Raw genomic sequence first — 14,903 nt, forward strand, 5'->3', positions numbered from 1 at the left:
GAATATATGGGCAAACACTGTTCTACAATACAGTGAGTGGGGCCAGGGGCTCAGGGAGGGGGAGAGAGGGCAGGGAGGAGACTAATTGGCGCAGGATTTCCTTCTGGGATGATTAATAACTCTTTGGAACTAAAGATAGGCGTTGGTTGCGTAACATTGTGAGTGTACTCAATGCCACTGAATTATTTACTTTAAAATGGTTAATCCTGTGTCATTCAAATTTCACCTCCATGAAACAAAATGCATTTCTGATTCCACGTAGCAGGAAGGCACTCAGGGCGAGCAGGGTTGGAACATGGCTGGCAGATATGTGTAAAGCTCTTTTAATGATTTTGAAGTGGAAGACTGCTGTTTACAACTCTGCCTTTTTTTTTTTTTTCCCAGTTAAAAAAGGCCTTAACAGCCTTCACTGGAAAAGAGGCATGGCTAAAATAGAAGAAACAGGTACACATTTAGAGGAGCAGTTGCTATTCTGAAAAAGTGAGTTGTGATTGCTTTGTTTGTTTTTTTTTACAAACCAATGTAATAGTTGTTTGCTGTCTTTAATTTGCAGGAATGGGTCTGAGTATATAGAGGGAACAAATGAATGAGTAAGCTACAGCATTATTCCACAGGGCCTGAAACTTTATCTTCTGTGTATGAATGACACACAGCCCATCTTGACTCATGCCTTCACATTTCAAAAGGAACTTGATTGAAAGGAATGTGGGCTTGGGAAGCAGTCAGTATCCCTGAAAATTGATAGGAGAGAGCTCCGTCCTCAGCTTGCCCTACTTGCCAGGACATAACCACTTGGTTCTATACTGCCCATTTCCGTTTCCTTCTCTAGTTCCCCTTCTTTCTCAAGCCTGCCCCCTGAGCTCTTAAGTAAAAGCACTAATTTCCCTACTGGACCTCTTCCTTATTCTCGCTTCCGTCCTCCTTGCATGCTTCTGTGAAAACATTCTGCGTGTGAGGTGTCGTACCAGGCCAGGGGAACCGACTCCTGTAAGTGCATCATTTACTTCTAATCTAATGAGGAGGCCCACACCCAGAATGCTCCCTCTCCAGGTGGAGCTCCAGACTCTCGGGTGCCAGATGATTAAGCCTTGCTTCTAGCAGGGGTTGGAAGCAGCTGCTCCCATATCAAACCTCTTTTTCTCTCAGCCAGTTGCGGCAGAGTCTACACCCAGCTGTGATTCGCGGTGCCCACTGGCTGCTCTCATCTCTACCGACAACCTTTCATCTCGATTCTCTATAAACTTTTCTTAATATCTGCTTGTTAAACCTGACAGAATGGCATTAGAACAAAGCTAACCTGACTGCTGAAATGCTGGCAGCATCATCTGTCAGGCCTTTTTGTTTCTCCCTTTGATAAAGTTTTGCCTGGCTATTATTGTCGAGGCCTCGTTGGATGGTTCTGAGGCCTCAGAGCAGAAAGGCATCCATCTGCTGCAGCAAGCTCAAAAGGGCTGTGGTCCTGGGGCGTCTCCTGAGCCCAGTCATGTATTTCTTCCTCCAAATTATTCCCCGTGATTATTGAATCAAAATTTCCCATCTTGGCTCATATAACTCCTTTAACAACTTTTTGAAAGAGAACTTTGCAACTTGGTTATTTGTTCTACTTAGAAATTCCAGAAGCAAGATTTTAGGCAATTGCCATACACGGCCACAATAACGAGTTGCTGTTTTAGGGGTGCTCAGAGAAATCAGCATTCAGTGAAGATGAGAGGTTAGATCTTACAAAAAGAAGAAAATGACTTTCTTTGTGGTATAAAGCGAAGTCTCGATCTCTCCATGAAACCTGGCTGAGGTGTGATCTGATGTTATTGGAGATTAGAATGCCGTCTGGACAGACAGAAGGGCAAACTTTGCAAAACCATATTGCTACAAAGAGCCCACCTTGTCTTTAGGCAGGTTAAGGGACCTTTCTCAGAATAGAGCATGACCTTCATGGCCAACTCTAGCTCTAAGGCTTTCTCTTAAGAAATGGCCACTGGCTGGGGAAGGTTAGATAAGAGCCCTGGAAACTGTACTCTAAACTGTGCAGCATAACCCTTGCCAGAAAAGTAAGTGCAGAGCAAATTCATTTGATTTAAAAGCACAGTTGACAAACTGAAGCGTCCTCCCTCTGGAAGGGCATCGATAATTTAGGTTGTCCTATTTAGCCTTTAAATTTCTAGAGCAGCCGCAGCTGCCCAACCTTCCTATCCCCACTGCTGGCCAGGGAAGAATTACATGGTAATGTTTACAGACTCTTCATTACCATCGTCCTCTCACATTCCTTTATAACTGAATTTTCTGTAGTCACTTGTTTTAAGCTATGTAAAGGCAGGTACTAGGTTGGAAATATTCTTTATGGCCATCTCTGCCTTCCCCCCACGGAACCTACCCGGTCTACACCACAGTGTGATAGCTCCGTAAATGTCATTGCCACTACCTACCTGCAGGGGGCACCATCTGAAACTGAACGCTTCCATAATGCTCTCTTCCATAATAGAGCACCCTTTACCTCCATGTGTCTTAAAATCCAGTATAAAAAAAAATTCTACTCTGTATATTTTACAAATAAAATAAAGGAGATCCAGAGGTATTAAATTTTTAAAAAATCCAGTTTGTAAGGAAGAAAAAACATTTTCTAAGGAGCTGTGGGTCACACTTTGGGAATAATAGTATGGCACAATATTAGTTAAATTCAGTTAACATCAGTTTCAAGTTCAAGGAAAAACAGATGAGATGCCTGGTTCTCTGTGTCTCAATACCCGTACGCCCTTCCTCATATGCTATGCCAGGGACAGAGCTCCATCACTAGACTTTTCTCCTTATAAGGAAGGTTTTTTCCATTAAGAAATATGCTTGGATGTGGATGGCTCCAAGTACTAAATTATGTCTCTTGCTCCCTGGCAGCGACTCTGCCAAGGTCCAAAAGGAGAATTGGGTAGGTGTGTCCTAATAGACAATGTTGCTACTCTAATTGCCATAAAAGCTTTTGAAGCCATTGTCTGGTGGATCTAAGAAGATTGATCCTCAAGGTATGAGCTCAGAAATGCAAGTCAGGAGCTCAGAGTTATAACTCTTGGATTGGCAATGACTCATTGTAGGGCCCGAGGCAAACCCACTCATCTTCTCGGTGCACCAATTTATTCACCTACAAACTTAGAGAAATTAACACAGAATTTTCTGATGGGGCTATTTTATGGTTTAGGCATTAATGATCATAGCACTGCTATGAACATTTGATGGAAAGCACCACCAGAGGTTTTATCTGCTTGAAGCCTCTATGAATTTTTAGTCAGCTTTGTTGTTTTGTTTCCAAATCTGGACCTCCCTCTTTGGAGCTCTTTAAATACCCAGTAAAGAAATTGAAGTTCCCTTGAAGTTTTGTTCTAATCTTAGTAAACACAGATGATTTCCTTTAGGACTGTGTCACATGGTGGCTTTGCAAAAGAGATCTTCTCACCTACCGCAAAGACCCCCTGCTACCCTTTGGGACCAGATGCCATGCAGGGTGGGAACCAACTTCTGTTGTCTCTGAGCCCATCTGTGTAAAAGCCTCCTTGTGGTCTTTGGTCTTGGCAGAGCTATTGAGTCAACCAAGAAGCATCATAAAGACATCCTCCTTTGTTGACTCTCTTCTTCCATGTCTGATGAAACAGCCCTTTTGGGAATAAAAAAAGTCAAAATGAAAAATGATGTGTCAATAAATGGAAATTGAATGAATGTGTTAGAATGAATTTGTTACATGCTACATGTGCTCCTCTGAAGAAGTAGTGTTTGTATTTGGGCCCAGCAGCAGGCTTCCAGAATGGTAAAGTAAGAAGAGACCCAAGAGAAATTGATCCAGCAGCCTGCACATGGCTTCCATCCGAGTCAGATCCCTCTGATTAGTGTATTTCTCTCCTTGGAAAGGAGCACACTTCCTGAGTGCTCTAGTCTCTGGGTGGACTGGCCTCTGCTGTCTGTCTTCTGTATTTCAGCTCTCCTGAGTCCTGAAGCATATTTCTGTCTCATCTACTTAATGTTGCTGTTAAATCTCTGCCACCATGCCTGTCTCTTCAGCTCACTAGATTTTGCACTCGTTTGCCAGTGGCTGTGAAAAGAAATGACAGCAGAATTTTTCATGGACTTGGCTTCCATCCAGCATGGAAAATGTTCTGAGTTGATATCTCCCAGAGCCGTCTTTAACTCAGGTGTCCCTATTTCATTGGGCTCAGCAGATTTCCTGCATCTGTGGTGTATGACATTGTAAAGAGTTCAATCTTGAGACTTGTTGCTCCCTCATGTGTCCCTATTCGGTGTCTAAGGCAAGGAACCTCTCCATAGGTCTCAGGCTGAAAAAGTGCAGATGGTACCCATCCTGCTTTTAGCAGTGCCCTGTGGAATAAGACACCTCCTGCTTAATGTTCTTTCTACTACTTTTAAGGTGTGAACAGACAACCAGGATCGGTGAGCTGACAGCCATGCTGTGTGAGCGCCAGCACCAGGGCTGGTGAGCGGAACTCTGCTAGTAGCTTGGGCCTAGAAGAAAATAATGGAAATCAGACATTCCATTCTCATTCATTCATTCATTCATTTAGGCTTTCCTTCTCCTGGAAAATACTTACTGAGCTCCTATTATGCTGTATACCGGGTTGGTCATTGAGATATGATAGAATGACATTTATTGAGGGTCTACTCAGGAGTAGGCCCTGGGCTAAGTTTGCACCTCTCACAACTCCACGACACAATGCTGTTGATTATCTCTGTCTTAAGAAGAGGAAATTGGACCTCAAAGGTGTTAAATAATGTTACACAGTCAGCAAATGAAAGAGGCAGGATTCAAATGGAGACAGTCTCACTCAAAGTCCTGAGTTCTTAACAGCCATGCTATATTGCTTGAATATAAGACTTTTTAGACAATGTGAGAGATACCAGGAAAAATATGTGAACCAAGATAAAATCTTAACGCTTCCCTGCATAATTTCTGTTTTCTAGGAGTTAATGGAGTAAACACTCATCACACTGCCTCTTACAGAAAACAATCTTGAACTTGTTATTTCTCTATGCTTCAGCTTTCTAATCCTTAAAATGAACTGAGGGTTATTTTCAGGATTAAAAGTTAAATAAGGATTATTTGTTAAAACATATAAAATAGGGCAGCGCTTGGATGACTTGAGAATCATTAGCTATTTATTTTATTAGTCAGTATTAATAAGTAACAACACTCATTATGCAACTGGCACACTAGACACTATATGGATCATGCAGGGATCTCTGGTGAACAGGTTCTATAGTCTCTGTGCCCAAAGAGTAATTCTAGCAGTAAGGAAATGAGAGCTCTGTAAGGCAATACTGTCTACTTGAGACAGAGAACGTGTTAAGAAGGCCAGTAACTGCCCCTTACATCTTCCAAGCTGGCAGAATATCCTACAGATTGCCCCCAGGAGTAGGGAGCAGAGGGAAGTAGTTGGCAGAAGGAAGGGGGGAAGAAAAACAGAGAAGAGCAGTGTGCAGTGCAGGGACTTCCCAGGTGGCTTCACGGTCTAACTGGGGACACAGGTGGGCACATCTCCTCCACTTCCATAGTAACCCTGAAGCTCATTGACACGTTAACCTGTCCTGGGAATAAAGGCAAGGTAGAAGGGCAAAAGGGCACTCAGGACCCTGCTGCTCCTAGGAAAGGCAGCCCACCCCTCCGGTTGGCATTGTAAATCCTTTGATTTCCTCTGGGCTTTCACTCAGAGAGTAGATGTGTGAATAAGGGAGACACAAGTGAGATCTGCTTAGGAGGAAATGGGAGTCTGCACATTTATTCTGCAATACAAATGCAAGAAGGAACAGTCTCCATTCTTGGGGAGCTCAAATCCTTTCCTTCCAGCTCTCCTTGCCCCAGAGATTTGCTTAATCTTCTCCTTGGACTTTCAGATAATATTCTCATGGATGCTGGTTGCTCCTCCCCACACCAAAAAATAGATAAATACAAAGTAAATAATTTGAAGACTGAGACGTATACAGTTGCTTTGATTCTGCAAGGAGAAATGATTTGGAGAAGAAATTAGGGGTAGGATTTGAAAACTCTTTGTTGATGATCTTAAATCTTACTTTGTTTTGCTGTAAGAATTCTGGTGGAAGCCCACATTGCTCAGATAGGACGAGATGACTACTTATTTATGTTACATTCCCACAGTGACATGCCCCTTTAACTGCTGCAAAGAGAAGCTAGAGACACAGGGCCATCTCAGCACCATTGCCACCAGCGCATCCCACCTGTCTCCCCGACATTCCCATTCACTCTGAAAATGAACTTCGTTTTAAGATCGCAAAATAATCAAGTATACCTCTCTCTTTCAGGAAAAAAGCCCTATTTTCCACCTCCCACAGCTTTCTTTGTTTGGAACTGTTCATTCCTGGCAGCGATATTCTTAAACCAGGGAAGAATGAGGAAATTTCACTGTCTTGGTGAAATTACCTCATTTAAGAATAATTGGTATTCACAGAAGAGATGCACATTTTCATCCACCTAGTAATGAACAAATTAACAAGACACCTACTGAGTTGTGTTAACAAAATTACCAAATGTAAAAGGAACTAATTACTAACCACTTCATCCAGACGCAAAACTCAAAACTGCATTCATAATGGGCTTTGTGGCTGACTTCATGTAGACTGTGGAGCAAGGGAAAGAACAGGTGCTTGGTGATCACAGACTCTATCTCCGTGATTGCTTTGGAAGTGGGGCCTGCTTCTCAAGAAGGCTGAGGTTACTTCTAGAAGTCTTTCTTCCTTGCTGATGAAGCTGTCTGCAATATTTATACTTTGTTTTTGGAGACAACTGATTGTTATCCATAAATTAGCAACCCAAACATATGGAAATGAATTTTAGAAGTAGAAATCTTTTCTGAAAAGGTATAGTCAGACATGGTTCTTAGGGGGTCAGCTAGCCAAATTCACAAGAAGCCCCTGCCTGAAGGCCTCAAAGGATTTAGCCTTAAAGAAGATTGCTGACACAAGTGAAAGTAGGATTATCATACAAATACCAAAATTTTGGTGTTTGCTCCCTAAATACTTTTTTTCTTTTTTTGATAATGATATTTGAAACAACAGGCTGGTGGTGGGTTTTCAGGTCACCATTTAATTGTGAATTAAATCTCATTACATATGAGAAAGATGTTTTTCTTTTAACTTAAGGAAATTTGGGGGCTACTTATTTAAGGGGAAATTTGGGGGACTATTTTAAACTAAATATTTCAGTAATTCATCTAGGAAATAAACAGAATAATTAGTTATTACAGAGGGTAAGATGAGTTAGGAAAATAAAAGAGGACTTCAGGTACTTTATTCATCCATTCAAGGTAATTAACTGGCTACTCAAGTAGCCACCAAGTTCTATTTTGGGGGTAAAACAAGACAAGTAAAATCTCTACACTCAAACAATATAAATATGGGGATAAAATAAGAAAAAAGTAAAATCTCTATACTCAATATAAATATGGGGGAGCAAGGCAGATGAAAATGAAGCAAACAAAGAAAATAATAAAAAAGATAATTTTAGAGAATGATCAGAGGTACGAAGTAAAGGAAACAGGAGATGTGATAGAGTGATGGAGCAAGTTCCAGCCGTGTTCTTCTAGTTAATCCAGTTTTCACTTATCCAGATGTCTTCTTTTTTAAGACAGAACCTCAAGCTGTCCCCCTGGGTAGAGTGACGTGGCATCACAGCTCATAGCAACCTCCAACTCCTAGGCTCAAGGGAGTCTTCTGCCTCAGCCTCCCTAGTAGCTGGGACCACATGCACCCACCATAACGCCCGGCTATTTTTTGGTTGCAGCCATCATTGTTGTTTGGCCGGCCTGGGCCAGATTCAAACCTGCCACCTTAGGTGTATGTGGCTGGTGCCTTAGCCACTTGAGCCATAGGCGCCGAGCCACTTATCCAGATTTCATAGAGGAACCAGCTTGAAGAACCAGTTTCCAGGGTCCTTACCAACTGTAGGTTCTTTGATTAGCTTTTCTGCATTTTATCATATTCTCATTGCTCAGCTATATTCTCCAAGGCATTGAGTTTTCTAGCTCGTTTATGCCTTTTGCGGTAAGTTATCTTCTACCATCAAGAGAGGAAAGCTCTTAATACTAACTCTAGGAATTCACTGAGGTTTCTGAAGAGAGGAACATTCCTGTTTTGCTAAATGGCAACATACTGGATGATATCTCTCAATCAGAGTTGCCACCACATAAACACACATACTCAGGGTGGAAGTGTGGTAGGAATGTGGGTGGCGGTGGTCACGTCCTATGTGTTAAGAACCAATAACACAAGGAGTGGCTCAAGGAGTGTTTGTTGGATATATTAGTAAGTGCATGGCTTATTCAGTGAATAAACTGAATAAATCTATGATCTTGAGAATTATCTCAAGATATTACAAGGCAGAATCAAAATGTGTTGGCAGAATCAAAATGTGTTAGCAGAAAAGCCAACCACAACAATATGCCTCCTCCCCACCCCACAGCTCATACTAATAATTTTTCCAAAGCAATGTTAGAAAAGGACCCTGGGGGCCTTCTCTGCATTGATTTGACAGGAATGGTTTTGTGTCATCATTTCTCTTCAGGAGACATTGCCTTTGAGACTTAAGTCCAACAGCTTGGCGCCCCACTTCTGAGAATACATAAGGTGTCTTCTCTGACCTCTCATACCTGAGGCCATTCCAAAGTAAGGCAAACATTGGAATATTAGATTTGCTTTTTGGTAAAGCAATGAGATGAAAATAGGAGAAAGTGGTATGATAAAAGTTAGAGAACCAGTTAGCAAATTGGTGACAATTGTGAGGTGGTGGAAAGAGCAGAAGACCAGGATGGCAAAAGTGGACTAGTGACTTTGGACAAGTTAATTACCTTCCCTTAAAATACAGAAGTTGCTTTATGTCAGTTTACAAAATACAGCCTGTTAAGAGTCTCAAGGAAAGGAGAAAGGGTGAGTCCATGATGAAATAGAATCCATCTTTATACAGAGGTTCATGTTGCACATGAGTATCTAAAGACTCTGAAAGTCATTATAATAAAGACACCTGCTTTGCTTTGTTTAAAAGAACATTTCCAAAACGTTTTCCTTTTGATTACTATTGACATACATGGGAATATACTTTCTAAGCAATATGATCTTAGGATGGAGAGCAGCATTCTATAATTGTTATTTCTTTACACACACACACACACACATACACATTTTCATCTCTTTTTAACATTTCTCCCTCATTCTCCTGTTTTACCAAACTGCTATATTTGAAGCTCATTCTCAGTCCAATTCACCTTATTTTTCAAATGCTGCTGAAAGAGAAAACTGCCCACTTAAAACTCTTAGCAGAAGTTACAGCTTCCTAAATGTCCAAAATCTAGCCCTTCCCAAGCTCAAATCAAGGTTTTAAGTAAAACCCATAGGCATAGGAAGTTGTCTTATCTATAGGTCTTTTTGTTAATTTTCTGAAAAGATGTTACCTGATTATTATTCATATATATATATATATATATATGTAGTACATCCAAAATATGTAAAGTTCGGTGCCTTTTACTAATGTTTCAGCTGAGGGCGGTGTAGTTTTTCAAGGGTTGCCCTGTGTTATCATCCATTTGGATGGCTACAACAAAAAGCTGTGAACTAGGTGCCTTGCAAACAACATAAATTTATTTCTCATAGTTCTGGAGGCTGAAAAGTCCTAGATTAAGAGGACAGCAGATTCCCTGTCTGTTGAGGGCCCACTTTCTGGTTCCTATATGGCATCTTCTCACTCTATCCTCTGGGGATTCCTTTATGATGGCACTAATCCCACTCATAAGGGCTCCACCCTCATGACTTAATCACCTTCCAAAGGCTCCGCCTCCTAATACCATCAAATTGGTGATGAAATTTTAACATACAAATTTCGGAGAGACACAACATTCAGACCATAGTACCCTGGATTCTGTGGATTTTCTGGCCCCTACAGAAATCTCTTTCTCTTTCTCCTTCTTTCTCCCTTTTCTAATTTGGTCACCACTGTATTTTCAGTCTTAAATATAGTTTTTGGCATAGTGTTGATAGACATTCAATTATGAGCTACATAAGTGAGGTTGAGGAGAGAGGAGGAGGAAAGAAGGGAGAGATAAAATAAGAAAGGAATGAAAGAAGGAGAGAAGAAAGGAAACAAGGAAGGGAGGGAGGGAGGAAGAAAGGAAAGGAGGGAGGGAGGGGAGATGAGCCTTCTCATAATTTCCCACTGTTATAATCTGCCATTGTCAAAAATAGCATTCCCATTTTATCCTGGAAGGTTTCTGTCACCAACCTGATGAATTTTTATTTTACTCTTTACTATCCTTTAGCATCTGCTTTTGAAGCTAGTGGTGGTTACTTATTAACAGAGATATTGTGGGAGAAGTTACTGGCCAGTTAATAACATGCTATTGACAATCCTTTTGGAAAGAGTCTGCTCCAAAAATGTAATTGTTGAGATTTTATTCTATCATTTGGCTCGAAGCACAGCATGTATTTGTCATAAGAGGACATTTGCTTCGGGGGTGAGTATGACATTGATAGGATGTAATTTCACACCCACTACAACAGGTTGAAGAGTATCACTGCTTTGTAAACCTCAAGTTTGTCTGCTGTGTGGTTTCTATTTGTTTCCAGACTCTATTTCCTAGTTTGTTCTGCCAAAACTGCCAGGCTAGCAGCTTTCCAAAAAAATTAGGCAAGGGATATAATTTTCTGTAGCATATAATGAAAGCTGGGGGAAAAAACCCCATGAAAGTACCAAAATGTCTTTATACAAATGCAAGGATTTTAGGAGGTTGTCAGGAAGATAACTGTGTATCTGAGTAAATGAGGTTATGACTACATGCAGATAAACAAAATCTGCTGAAATCATGTTCACTGAGATGCCACCCTTAAAAGATAAACACCATGGAGGGATTAGATAAAGAAAAAACATGAGGAGGTGGCCTGTATATCAAAGTATATTTACAAATATGAATGGGTTATTAATTAACATTAGTAAGCACTAAATTGAATTGTGGCTTCAGAGAGTGGCATATAAGAGCTGTATAACACTGTGGCCCCCAGCCCCTGGGCTGTGCTCTGTTAGATGGAGCAGCAGGTGAGTGAGTGACTCTGCCTCTGTATTACAGCTGCTCCCCATCGCTCACATTGCTTCCCGAACTCTGCCTCCCATCAGATCAGTCGTGTCATTAGATTCCCATAGAAACCAACCCTACTGTAACTGCACATGTAGGGATCTAGATTGGGAACTCTTTATGGGACTCTAATCCCCACTCCCTGACCTCTTCCATGAAATTGTCTTCCATGAAATCAGTCCCTGGTGCCCAAACGGTTGGGGGATCACTGTTATAATACATTGCCAGTTTTTATGGCGCTTCCAGTGTTGTGGTAGATGCTATAATCTTCAAAACATGGCTGATGCCAGACTTTATCACACATATTTCAAATTATTTGGGCTTACTTATAGATCAAATATATCAAGTTCAGAGGAGGGAAGTGACACTTCTTCCATAATCAAAGCAACTGCTTTTGTGGAAGGAGGCATTATAGCCGGACTTGGTGGGCCTCCAGGAAGAAGAGACAGGTCTGTAGCACTAACTGCAGAAGGCAGTGAATGAGCAAAGATGAGAGAACAGAAAACATCATCCTCTCTACCAAGTCCACCTATTGCTGTGCACTCTGTCTCAGCTGCAGACCCCATCAACTCTATCTGGACACCCAAGGAGGGAATTTACAAGTCATTCATTACTCCTAATTTTCCCTTACTTTTCAAATGCGATGAGTCACTAAATCGCCCTCATATTTGTTCTATTATTGATGATTAGTGATACTGAGCATTTTAAAATTTTGTTTAATCTTTTAAAAAGTTTACATAAGAGAAACGTCTTTTCCTTCATTTTGGGAGTTCTCAGTGGAAGAAGGTGCGGTGACAGAGAGGGATGGTGGAGGCCCTACAATCTTCACCCTCCTTGCTACACCCCACTAGATGCTAAGATTCCCAAGGTGTACATTAAACTCCTGAAGTGAGGGACTGGGAATGGGTGGTAATTTGAAAATCCCCCCTTGGTAATTATTTATTATTATTATTTCAATAGATTAAGAATTCAAATGATTTTTTGTTTGTTTGTTTGTTTGTTTTTTCATAGACAGATTGTATAGTAGTGAAGTCAAGGCTTTTAGTGTCACTCAAATAGTGCACATTGTACCCAATAGGTAGTTTTTGATTTTTCATTTGTTTTCCAAACTTACCCTTATGAGTCTCCCAAGTCTATCATACCACTTCATGTGACCACTATTTAGCTCCCACTTATAAGTGAATACATGAAAAGTTTTTCTTTTCCTGAGATATTCCACTTAGGGATAATGGCTTCCAGTTCCATCCAAGTTGTAGTGAAAGACATTGTTTCATTCCTTTACATGGCTGAGCAGTACTCCATAGTATTTGTATGTATGCCACATTTTCTTTATCAATTAATGGGCACTTAGGTCACATCTTTGCAATTTGTGAATTGTGCTGCTATAAACATATGAGTACAGGTATCTTTTTGATATAATGACTTCTTTTCCTTTGGGTAGGTACCCAGTAATGGGATTGCTGGATTGAATGATAGGTCTACTTTTAGTGCTTTGAAGAATCTACATGCAGTTTTCCATAGATGTTATACTAATTTACATTCCCACCAACACTGGATAAGAATTCCCTTTTTACTATATCTGTGCCAACATCTATTGTTTTTTTGACTTTAAAAAAATGTCCATTATGGCAGGGATTAGGTAGTGTCTCAGTGTGATGATTTAGTGATGGTTGTGCATTTTTTATATGTTTGTTGGTCATTTGTAAGTTTTCTTTTAAAAAAATGTATGTTCATGACTTTTGTCCATTTTTTAAGGAGGTTTTTTTTCTTGGTGATTTGTTTGAGTTCTTCATAAATTTTGAATATTACTCCTCTATCAGATGTATAATTTGTGAATATTTTCTTCCATGCTATAGGTTGTCTATTTAATCTATTGGTTTCTTTTGCTGTGCAGAAACTTTTAGGTATAGTTAAGTCCCATTTATTTATTTTTGTTTTTGTGTTTATTTTTTGGAGTCTTATTTATAAATTATTTTCCAGGTCAGCTTCCAGAATAATTTTTCCTAAGTTTTTTTCTATACTTTTATGGTGTCAGATCCTACAGTCAAGTCTTTAATTGATTAAGAGTTTATTTTTGTGCACAATGAGAGATAAGGATTCAGTTTCATTCTTATGCATGTGGCTCTCCAATTTTCTGAGAACCATTTACTTAATAGGATGTCTTTTTCTAGTTTTGTTTTTTGATCTATTTTGTAAAAGATTAATGGGTTATCTATGCTGTTTTGTTGATCAATGTGTCTTCATTTATACCAGTACTATGCTGTTTTGGTTACTGTAGCTTTGTAGTATAATTTGAAGTTGGTAATGACATCAGATGACATCAGATCTGTTCTTTTTGCTTAAGATTGCTTTGCTGTTTAGGCTCTTTTTTCTAATTCTGTGTAAAATGGGGATGGCAGTGGATGAGGGGGATCACTTTGATGGGGATGGCAGTGAATCTGTAAATCCTTTGAGGTAGTGTGGACATTTAACAATATTGATTCCCCAATCCTTTAGAATGGGCTTTTTCCCATCTGTCTGTATCATTAATGATTTCTTTCATCAGTGGTTTGTAGTTCTTGTAGAGATTTTTCATCTCCTTGGTTAAATATGTTCCTAGGTATTTGATTTAATTTTTGCAGTTGCTGTAAATGAGATTGAGTTCTTGGTTTGATTCTCAACTTTGCTGTTATTCACAAACAGAAGTGCTACTGATTTGTGTCCATTAATTTTGTAACCTGAGATTTTCCTAATTTATTTATCAATCCTCAGAGATTTTTTAAAGGAGTCGAGGCCAGACACAAGTGGCTCACACCCCTATTCAGCACTCTGGGAGGCTGAGGCAGGTAGATTGCTTGAGCTCAAGAGTTCAAGACCAGGCTGAACAAGAGCGAGACCCTGTTTCTAAAAGTAGCTGGGTGTTTTGGAGGGCACCTGTAGTCCCAGCTACTACAGAGATTGAGACAAGAGGATCTCTTGAGCTCCAGAGTTTGAGTTTGCTATAAGCTATGACGCCACAGCACTCTACCTGGGGTGACAAAGTGAGACTCTATCTCAAAAAAAAAAAAAGAGTCTAGATATAAAATTATATCATCAACAAATAGAGGTAATTTGACCATCTCTTTTCTGATTTGGATGCACTTTATTTCTTTCTCTTGCCTGATTGCTCTGGCTTGGACTTCAAAGACTATGTTGAATAGAAGTGGAGAAAATGGACATCCTTGTCTTATTTCAGTTTCTTGGAGAAATGCATTCAGCTTTACTCCATTCAGTATGATGTTGGTTGTGGGTTTGTCATATATGGCTTTTGTTAATTTGAGGTACAAGTCTTCTGTGCCTAGTTTGTGAAGGGTTTCTATCATGAAGGCATGCTGGATTTTATTGAATGCTTTTTCTGCATCTATTGAGATAATCATGTGTTTGTTATTTTTAATTAATTTGTGTGGTGAATTGCATTTATTGATTTGTGTATGTTGAACCATCTTTACATCTCCAGGATAAAACTCATTTGATCATGGTGAATTATTTTTTTGATGTGCTGTTGGATTCAATTTGCTAGTATTTTGTTGAGGATTTTTGCATCTATGTTTATGAGAGAAATTGGTCTATAGTTTTCTTTTCCTGGCTTTGGAATCAGGGTGATACTGGCTTTGTAGAATGAATAGGTACCTTTTCCTCCTTCCTGATGTTATAAACCAGTTTCAGTAAGAGAAGTACCAGCTCTTCTTTGTAGGTAGAACTTGGCTGCAAATCTGTCTGGTTCTGGGCTTCTGTTGTGTTTGGGATTTTTTTTTTAACTACAAT

This window comes from Otolemur garnettii, unplaced genomic scaffold (genome assembly GCF_000181295.1).
Source record: "Otolemur garnettii isolate 467f Iridium unplaced genomic scaffold, OtoGar3 scaffold00004, whole genome shotgun sequence".
NCBI classification, from domain to species: domain Eukaryota; kingdom Metazoa; phylum Chordata; class Mammalia; order Primates; family Galagidae; genus Otolemur; species Otolemur garnettii.